At 52.1% G+C, this 9,813-nt stretch overlaps 1 protein-coding gene across 1 annotated transcript in view; it reads right to left on the bottom strand.

Moving 5' to 3' along the window:
- The window catches only part of LOC131093416 (zinc finger protein OZF-like), a 71,916-nt gene that overhangs the window by 12,794 nt on the left and 49,309 nt on the right, over window positions 1-9,813 (bottom strand). The window lies entirely within an intron of this gene.

Genomic DNA, 9,813 nt, shown 5'->3' with positions numbered 1-9,813 from the left:
ATTTTCCTCAGTTATTATTAGAATTCACAGCTCTCCCATGGTCGGGGTCCACGCATTTCGCATTCACAAATGCACGCGTTGCCTGTTTGTGCCTGACACGAAACACAGCTTTGTATTTCACACCCATTCCCCAGTGCCTCCCAATAACCTTCCCAGGCACCTTCCCCAGTCCATCCCAGAGCCCTCCCAGTGCCCTCCGGGTACCCCCTGGTGCCCGCCGGCAACCTCCCAGTAACTTCCCAGTCCCCACCCAGTTTCTCCCTGTGAAAAACGCCAATCACTTCTTTTTAAAGCTTTTAAAAGTTTAATAGTAATAAAATGGTTAAAAAGAATAGTAACACGGTTAGAGTAATAACAATTTGGACAAATTGAATTAGGACAATATGAGACAATAAAAGCAAAGAGTTACAGACATCCGAGTACCTTTTTCTGGGCGTCAGGAGCCGAAAAAGGACCCCCGTTAACAAAGGATTAGCCCTTAAGAACAATAGCCTGTTGCATATTCATGCACTTCATACATGATGCATAAATTCCATTCAAACACAGGATTCTGTCTGGTCAGTGTCAGCTTCTCCCCTCCAATCCTAACAGCGCCTCCGAGGCGGGAAGAAGTTCGTTTCTTCTGATAAGAGGGCAATAAATTCTTTTTCTCTGAAAGATTCAGGTGTCCTGTGGCTGCTATCTCGCTGCAAGTCCTTTCCTTTAAACAAAGCATCTTCCATAGCACAGTTTCTATTTTAACAATTTTTATAACCTAAAACTATATTTAACACAGTACTTAAGAGAATTAACACAGCATTACTTTCTAACACAACACATATAATATTCATTTTAATATTTGCGAAAAGCCAATCATAAAATACATGCATTTTTCACATCCCAGTCCATCCCAGTCCCCATGAATCCCCTCCCAGTGCCCTTCCAGTTACTCCCAGTCTCCTCCCAGTGCCCACCAATTACCACCCAGTAACTTCCCAGTATGTCCCAGTGTGTTCAAGTCCCTCCCAGTCCTATTCAGTCCACACAAACCAATTCCCAGTCTCTGCCAGTCACATCCCAGTGCTCCCAGTATCCCCTCTAGTCTCTTACAGTTTCTCTCAGTCCATCCCAGTCTCCTCCCAGTAGCTCCCAGTATATTCCAGTTCCTCCCAGTCCCCTCCAGTGCCCACAAACCCCAGCCCATCCCAGTTGCCACCAGTGCCTCCCAATGTCCCCCAGTATCCTCCCAGTTTATTGCTGTTCCCTTCCCAGAACACCGTGTTTATCCCAGTCCATTCCAGTGCTCCCAGTCCCGTCCAGTGCCCACCAGTCCCTCCCAGTTCTTCCCCAATGCTTCCCAGTCCGTCTCAGTTCCCTCCCAGTACTCTCCACTGCTCCCAGTTTCTCTAAATCCCTTCCAGTATCTCCCAGTGCCTCCCAGTCCTCCCCATTCTCTTCCCAGTCCTTCCAAGTATGAACCAATCCCCTCCCAGTTTGTCCCAGTGCTCCCAGTTTCCCCTCCCAGACCTCCCAGTTCCCTTCCAGGCTCCTCCTGGTGGCTCCCAGGATCCCCCAGTGTCCACCAGTAACTTCCCAGTTCCTCCCAGTACATCCCAGTCCCACCCAGTGCCCACAAACCCCTTCTCAGTGTATTCCAGTTGCCATCAGTCCCTCCCAGCCACATCCCAGTCTCTCCCAGTTAGTCTCAGTCTCCTCCCAGTGACCCCCAGTGCCCACTGGGAGCCTTCCAGTCCCTCCCAGTGCTCCCAGTACATCCCAGTTCCCTGTCCAGCATGGCAGACAAGCTCCACCCCCCAGACTCTGCCTGGCACCAGCGGCAGGAGGGGAAACTGAGGCAGTACTGGGAGGCCATGGACACCTTACTGGGGGTACTGGTTTGTACTGGTTTGTACTGGGGGCGGGACTGGGAGGGCATTAAAGGATTTTAGAAAGGGATCAATAAGGGTTGAAGGGTGATTTTTTTGCTGGTTTATACTGGTGTTGGACTGGAAGGGACTGGGAGGTCACTGGGATGTTACTGTTCCATACTGGGAGGTGACTGGTTTATACTGGGGGAGGTCACTGGTTTGAACTGGGGGGTTACTGGGAGGGACTGGGATGAACTGGGAGTTACTGGTTTGAACTGGGAGGGTAACTGGGCCATACTGGGAGGTCAGTGGGAGTTACTGGGATGAACTGGGAAATCCCTGGGGGGGTTACTGGGCTGCAGTGGGAGGGGATTGGGAGGGCATTGGCATTTACTCGGTCTGTACTGGTTTATACTGGTTTGGACCTGGCATGGTCCAGCAGGGGCCATCCCATGCCCAGGTGTTGCCCTTAATGGTACTAGATGTTACTGGGATGAAATTGGGATTTCCTGGGGCTCTACTGGTTTCTACTGGTTTGAACTGGGATTCACCTGCCCCACAGGGGGTGCCACCCGGCCAGGTGCTGTCCTTGACCAGCATCATCCTGGTGGACATCTGCTGGAACCTGTGGGGACTGGGAGCACTGGGAGGGAACTGTGTGTATTGGTTTGTACTGGTTTATACTGGGAGGGCACTGGTTTGAACTGGAAGGGTTTAAAGGGGGTAAAAAAGGGTTAAAAGGGAGTTTGGGGTTACTGGTTTATACTGGAAGGGCACTGGGAAGGGTTAAAAGCAGACTGGGAGGGACTGGGAGAGCCCTTACCAGTGTGTACTGGTTCATACTGGTCTATACTGGCCTATACCAGTCTATACTGGTTGGTGCTGGTTCATACAGGTCCATACTCATTTTAGAGCTCTGGATGCATTGGTGTTTTTCAGGGAGTGAAGCCCAAATCTGTACCATAGGCATGGGGAACAAAGACACGCAGAGCTCCTTGCTTGCTCCGAAGAAGAGAATTTATTGTAACCAACTGAGCTTTTTTATACTCAAAACTTGCTCCAAACTTAACCAAACTAAGCACGCATTGTCTGCCTGCCATTGCAGGGTTGTTATTGATGTGTCCCTTTACCTAATCAGCTCTCTGATCATGTGGTGTCCACGCATCTCCTCAGCCAATCCCTGCCTCACACATGAGGCAACCACCAACCACCAACTCTCTGGCCATCGACCCACAGCTGAACCTCCCCAGAATGCCTTTTGGTGAACAGAAGTGAGCAGGACTGAACAAAGGTGGGAAAGGTCCTTATTCTGTAAGGCTTATTCCCCACAGTTTTGGAGCCCAATGGAACAAGGGCTCTACTGTGACTCAGAGAAACCTCACTGAAGCAAAGACACCATCGTGAGAGGGTTTGGAACCTCATGGGACCAAGGCTGCAGTGTGACACAGTGGGGCCTTGTGAAGTTCAGGAGACCCCAGTGAGGGATTAGAACCTCATGAAAGCAAGGCTCTGATGTGATCCAGCTGGACCTCATGGAATGCAGATGGCCACTGTCAGTCGATGGAACTCGTGAGAAAGGCTTGCAGCATGGAACCCAAGAGAGCCCAGTGAGTTTGTGGAGCCTCACTGAGCCACAGTTCAAATGTGTCACAGCAGGGCTTTAAGGAACACAGGAGAGCATCGTGAGGTTATTGAACCCAATGGAAACAGCACTCTAATGAGACTTGGTGGGGCCTTAGGGAGCCCAAGAGACCCTCATGGAACCAAGGCTGCGGTGTGCCACAGAGGGGCCTCACGGAACCCAGGAGAACACTGTGAGGCTGTGGAACAATATGGCACCAAGGTGCTGCTATGGCGTGACAGAGCCCCATGGAAGCAAGGAACCATTGCGAGCCTACGGAATCAGCGTCTGCAGGAGGATTTTCTGTTCCCTCCTGGAATGCTGGTGGACAATAAAGCCTGAGGCAGCCTCCCACGTGTCTGGCTGTGTCATCAGTGTGGGGGAAATTTGTCAACCTTGGCCCTGCTGCTGCTCCTGGCTGGGCTTGAAGATACTGACACATGGATGTGAGGGGATCTTGATGGTCCTCCCCCTTGGGGCAGAGTGGAAATCTTCCAGAGTAGAAATCCATTTTGATTTAGGTGAAATGTACATCTTTGAGTTAAGTCTGTAGCTTGCTGTTTAGTCTGACTGCCTGCTCTCTTGAAGGGCCTGTGTTTGGAGAGACTCCTTCAGCTGAAGGACAAGAGATAACAGGGGAGGGGTGGGGCAGACAGAGCAGGGCAACCTGACCCAGGAGTTCTTTGTCAGAAAGAAGAATTATTGGCAAATGCCACACGAAATCAGTAGAATGAATATGTATGAACCTATTGTGAAATTGCATGTTTATGTATTTGAGAGGGAAATAAAAGGAGATCTGGAGTTCCCAGAGGTAGGCATATCATTTTAGGGGAATAATCCCCACGTGTCCAGCGCTGCAATAAACACACCAGCTCTACAGCTTTCACAAAAGTTGTGGAGTTTGTTTGTTTCCGCAAATCACCCTTGTCCCCCAAACCATGCACAACTTTTAGGGCACTTTGAAAATGTCCTGGAGGTGAAGTTGGGCTGGCTGGGGGAGGGTGGTGGGACAATTTGGGTGGATTTTTGGAGTGTCCCAGTGTCCCCTCCCAGCCCAAATCTGGCTCCTGCTCCGGCCCGCCCTCACGAGTCCCTGCCATGCCACTGTGGCAGAGCGGGAGGGACTCACCATCGCCGCTGTGCTGGGCCCCCTCAGTGGCCACCGGAGGGGCTGAGGGTTGGTGACCGTGCTGGAGTGCCCACGGTGCCACACATCGCACACACACACATGGTACACCCACTGGAGGGCTTACACACCCACAGTGCGGCGCGGACAGGCACAGGCAGGGCACAGAAGGGCCGATGGCACTGTCGCCATGCTGTCCCTGCAGCCCTCCTCACTGGATTCCTGCGACATGGAGGTGCTCAAAATGGCCTCATACAAAAGGTTCTGCAGTGGGGATTTGTCCTCCCTGGTCTCTGTGCTCTGCACATTGCTTGAAAAAGGAAGGACAAGGAGGGGATGGGATTTGCCTCTGACAGAGGGAAGGAGATTCCCCCATGGGGAAAAGAAGTCATTTCCCCAGGGTCTGGGTATCAGATTAAAGGTGACATTTGTGGCTCTATGTACTTGCAGGGTCCTAGTTGCTGGCAGCTTTAGTTTTGGAGAAATCCTGCAAAATTTACAAATTTTGAGCTTGGCATGCCACTGTCAGCCATGGCAAGTGGCAACAAACAGAGACCATTTTCCATGGGAAAAAGAAGTCATTTCCCCAGGGTCTGGGTATCAGATTATGTCGGAACTCAGCGCATCCCTCCGGGTGTCCAGAGTTGCCAGGACTCTGCTGGGAGGCTCAGAGACCCTGGCACACAGCCCAGAACACCTGGGGATTTGATTGTGACCCCTGGAGCAAATTATCAGCTTTGTATGAGGACGTGAAAGTCACAGAAGTTTGAACAGTATAATAATGAAATGATCACAGGGTGAAAATGTAGATTTTAAGATTTTTGGTATGGGGGTTATGGGGACAAGTTGGAGGAACTTGGGTGTGTCCAGCCTTTCGTCTTCTTCTTGTTCTCCATTTTCTGCAGTGATGCTGGCACTTTGGGATTGGTTTAGAGTAGAATTGCACTGCCTAACGTAGGTGATGGGTATTGGGAATTAAGTGTAAATATGATAAACGTAGTTTGTAGTATAAAAAGACAACACCATCTCGGGGGCGGTCAGAGTGCTCGTGGCTGCCCTGCTGAGCAGACTTCTGCTGGGCAGAAAGAAAATTTTATAGATAAGAATTAATAAACAACCTCAAGACCGAAAAGTGAAGAGTCCAGACTCGTTCTTCAGCTGCGCGGGCCGAAGCAGAGACACCCTGCACATCTGGGGCAGCAATGAACCACCAGCTACCCGAGAAGTGTCATCTGCTGGCTGGGCACGTTCCAGGAGGGCACAGATAAGCCTCTTGGGAAGCAGCCAGAACAGCCCGAGAAGCTGCAGGCACTCTCAAGACCATCCAGAGAGCTCCTGCCGAAGAGACTCGTACCCAGAACAGTCTGGAGCGGAACCAGAAGGCGCCTGGATCCTCTCTCCTGTGAGCTGCTGGCTGGGGTCCAGGTACACCGAAGCATTCCCTGCCCTCAGGGGAATTGCTCACAGGTGCCTTGCCCTGACTCTTTGTGTCTGTGTGCACACAGGAGTGCCTGTGCTGGGGAAATGTGCCAGAAATGCTGCACTCTGAGGGGCTTGAGCCAGTCAGGCCTGTAGGGAAGGGTAAATCACAAGGTCTAAGTGAAGTTAATTGCTGCTAAGAGTTGTTCTCTTGCTAGGTAGTGAAGTTTAATATAAGTTATAAGCTAAGCTGAATATTGTTAAGTGTTTTTCCACCGTGAAATCATTAAGTGCTAGGTTATACAAGTAAGGTTAAATACTGTCAAGTGCTGTTCTTTTGCTAAATGCCGAAGTCTAAGGTATCAGTCAAGGCCTGTTAAATTTGAGTTCTGTTTAGCTTTTAGGCTGCATTCCTTCTATTCTTGCCCTCACTGTCCTTTAGGCACACACACAGGCGCACAAATTTCAACAGTTCTGGGTTCATTTCTGGTTTGATTGCCTGGATTCTGTTTGGTTTTGTTCTTGCTGTGTTTCCTTGCTGTGCCTCAAGGGTCCAGTCAGGAGCAGAGTGACTCTTGCCAAGGAACTTTGTGCTGCTGTCCCTTAATATTCAATCTGGTTTTGGCTGATCCCTTGCCAGGGGTTTTTCAGCGCTCTCAAGGCCTCGTTTCTAACAGGGTGAAGGAGCCCTGGCCCAGGCTCTGGCCCTGGGGGACACGGGGACGCTGCCGGGGGTCCCTGTCCCCCTGTGCCACCCCCAGGGCCCCGGCCCCCCGTCCCTGTGTCAGGCTCTGGGGTCGATCTCGTGGAACATCCTCTGGGGGAGGCTGCAGAGCTGGGGGCGGGGGGACCCGGGGGGAGAGGGGACCCCGCTGTGCACGAGCAGGGTTGGACTGCTCTGGGGGGAGCTGTGAGGGGGGCCGGGGCAGAGTGACCTCCCCAGTGACCTCACACAGCCCCTGTGATGTCACACAGCTCCTGAGATGTCACACAGCCACCTCTGTGATGCCACACAGCCATCTGTGATGTCACAGAGCCATCTCTGTGATGTCACACAGCCATCTGTGATATTACACTGCCATCTGTGATGTCACAGCCCATGCTGGGATGTCACGAATCCCTCTTGTGATGTCACAGTGCCAATGCTGGCATATCACTCTGTGATGTCATACAGCTGCCTCCTGGGATGTCTCAGAAGACACTGTGATGTCACAAACTCACCCAGTGATGTCACTGCACGTTCTCTGATGTCACAGACTGTTCTGTGATGTTACTCAGACACCCAGTGATAGCACAACCCACTCTCTGATGCCACAACGCCACCCTCCATGATGGCAGAGTCTGGTCTATGATGTCACATCCTACCCTATCATGTCACAGCCAGCTCTGTGATGTCACAATCCCCTCAGTGATGTCACACAACCCTCTCTGTGATGTCATACTGCCACTCTGTAATGTCCCTGCACATACTTTGACCTCACTCCATGATGTCATACAGTCCCCTCTGTGACGCCGTAGCTGTTCAGTGCCCTCACACAACAAACTCTGTGATGTCACAGCCCAATCTGTGACCTCACACAGCCCACTCTGTGCTGTCACACAGCCCCTTGCTGACATCCCAGCTGCTCTGTGCCTCTATGACACAGCCACAGAGGTGCTGCTGTGACACAGCCCCCTCTGGGCCATCCCACAGCCCCTGCCAGTGCTGAGCCCCTGTGAGCTCTGTCTGTGCCCTGCTGGTGTCCCTGAGGGGCCCTGGCAGTGCCCCAGCCCTGCTGGGCTGTGCACAGGAGCTGCTCCTGGCCAGAGCTGTTTCTCTGCAGCGCTGCCCTTGCCAGGAGCTGCCTCTGTGCCAGGAGCCCAGCCCAGCTCAGTAGCACAGACACAGCACAGGGACTTTAATGACCCTCTGGGGCTTTGGTGCTCTTTGCATCAGACCCGGTCCCTCAGAGTGGGCTAAAAGAACTTCTCAAGAGCTCAAAGTGAGATTCAAACACTGAATTTGCTAGAAGATTTAATGGGTCTCACTGAGGGACATGACTGACAAACTGTCCCCAGGTTCCTGTCAGAGCAGAACACTGGAGGCAGTGCTGACAGCTGGGGACAAACAAGGCAAAGGTGTCTCTGATACTGAGCAAACCTGGATGTGTTTCAGGAATGCAAAGGGCCAAGGCCTGAGCCCCAGCCCCTGGCCAGGCAGATCCTGTCCTGCCCTCCTTGCTCAGGGCTCTTCCCGGGACGGGCACTGGCATGAGGGGATGTGCAATGGCAAGGGCAGGAGCATGGGGCGGCCCCTGCCAGGCTGCTGAGCAGGGACAAGGAGGCAATGAGGCCCCAGGCCTGCAAGGGTCACTTGTCCCCTCCTCGTGGCCTCAGGCCCAGGCCCAGCAGCCATGGCCAAAGTGCTGCCCAAGTTGGCTCTGGCAGGGCTGTCTTGCAGCTGCTGCCCATCCCTGTGCCCTGTGCAGCCCAGGCTGTCCTACGGTGTCCCTGCCCTGCGCCTCTGTCCCTGCAGGCTGTCGGCATCCCCCGGCTGCCCCACCTGGCTGGGCCCTTCCTGTGCTGACAGCTCTGCCTCCTGCCTGCCTCTGCCTGCCACACAAAGCCTTGGGCTGCTCCAGGCTCCTGCTGGGGACGTGCTGCACCACAGCCCTGCCCTGCCAGGGAAATTCCTTTCTCCTGGTGCCAGTCTGGGCCTCCCCAGCTGCCCTTGGCATTAATTCTTTCTCTCTCTGGCTGTTTTCCACTATGGCAAAAGGATTCACCATCCCTGAAATCTCCCATTAAACACTCTCATGGCTCTGCTCCACTGTCCTCAGTCTCCACCCCACTGAGCAGAGCTCCTTTGTCCCTGTACAGTGCTCATGTGCCCAAGGCCTCCAAACCCCACCTTGGGACATCCAGAGGGGAGCGGCCTTGCAGCAGAAAGTGCCCAGAGAGCCCAGAGCCAAAGAGTCTCTCCCCTGCAGGCACTGCTGCTCCAGTGCATTGAAATATTTCCAGTGCTGGCTGTTCCTCATCCCACCCAAAAGAAGCTGATGGTTGGATACTGTGGGAGAATTTCTCTCAAGTTGAGCCTGGCAGGGGGTTCTTGACAGAGAGAGAAGCTGCTACAAGAAATACCCTGATGCCTCCCCCAGGCTCTGTGTGTTTCAACGCTCTTGGCCTTTCTTGATGCTTCTCAAATGAAAAAAAATTCCTGGGGCAGCAGCAGCAGCAGGATTTGCCTCTCACCAGAAAATACTGTTACATCAGTTGGTTTTCCAGTCCATCCAGCTCTTACAGTGGCTATCCCGGCATGCGTCCAAACCCTAAAGATGTTCATATCCCCAAAGGGTGACACAGGGTTTTTCCTGTTGTTCAGACCTGGAAGACTTTGAGGTTTACAGATAGAAGGGGGAGTAATTGCAAGGTGCTGTACTGTATTTATAGTGGTCTTTAAATAAGTAATACAATTACAGATGGACCATGATAGGAAAATAACTTGTTGCAGGAAAAATTCCTCAGGATATCTGGTTATTCTCAAGATCTACTGCTGTCATTTAGTAGGGAAAGACGAACAACAAGCCATGTCTGAATAACAACAGATTAATGTTGTGCTCTCTTCCTGAGTCTGCTCCCAAAACATCTGGGATTGACAAAGAGAAAGGAATTTTAAGAGCAGTTTTGGTAATTTCAGAGAAAGTTTAAAAGGGAGAAGGGATTGGGGTGATGAAGAGGCTGTCATTACCTATCCTTCTCAGTGCTGTCTATTATATCAAACATGAGCAGTGTGCCCTACTGCTGTTAGATGTTCTGAG

The sequence above is a fragment of the Melospiza georgiana genome, chromosome 25, assembly GCF_028018845.1.
Source record: "Melospiza georgiana isolate bMelGeo1 chromosome 25, bMelGeo1.pri, whole genome shotgun sequence".
NCBI lineage: Eukaryota > Metazoa > Chordata > Aves > Passeriformes > Passerellidae > Melospiza > Melospiza georgiana.
The sequence above is the reverse complement of the archived record's forward strand: the minus strand, read 5'-3'. Positions and strand labels throughout refer to the sequence as shown.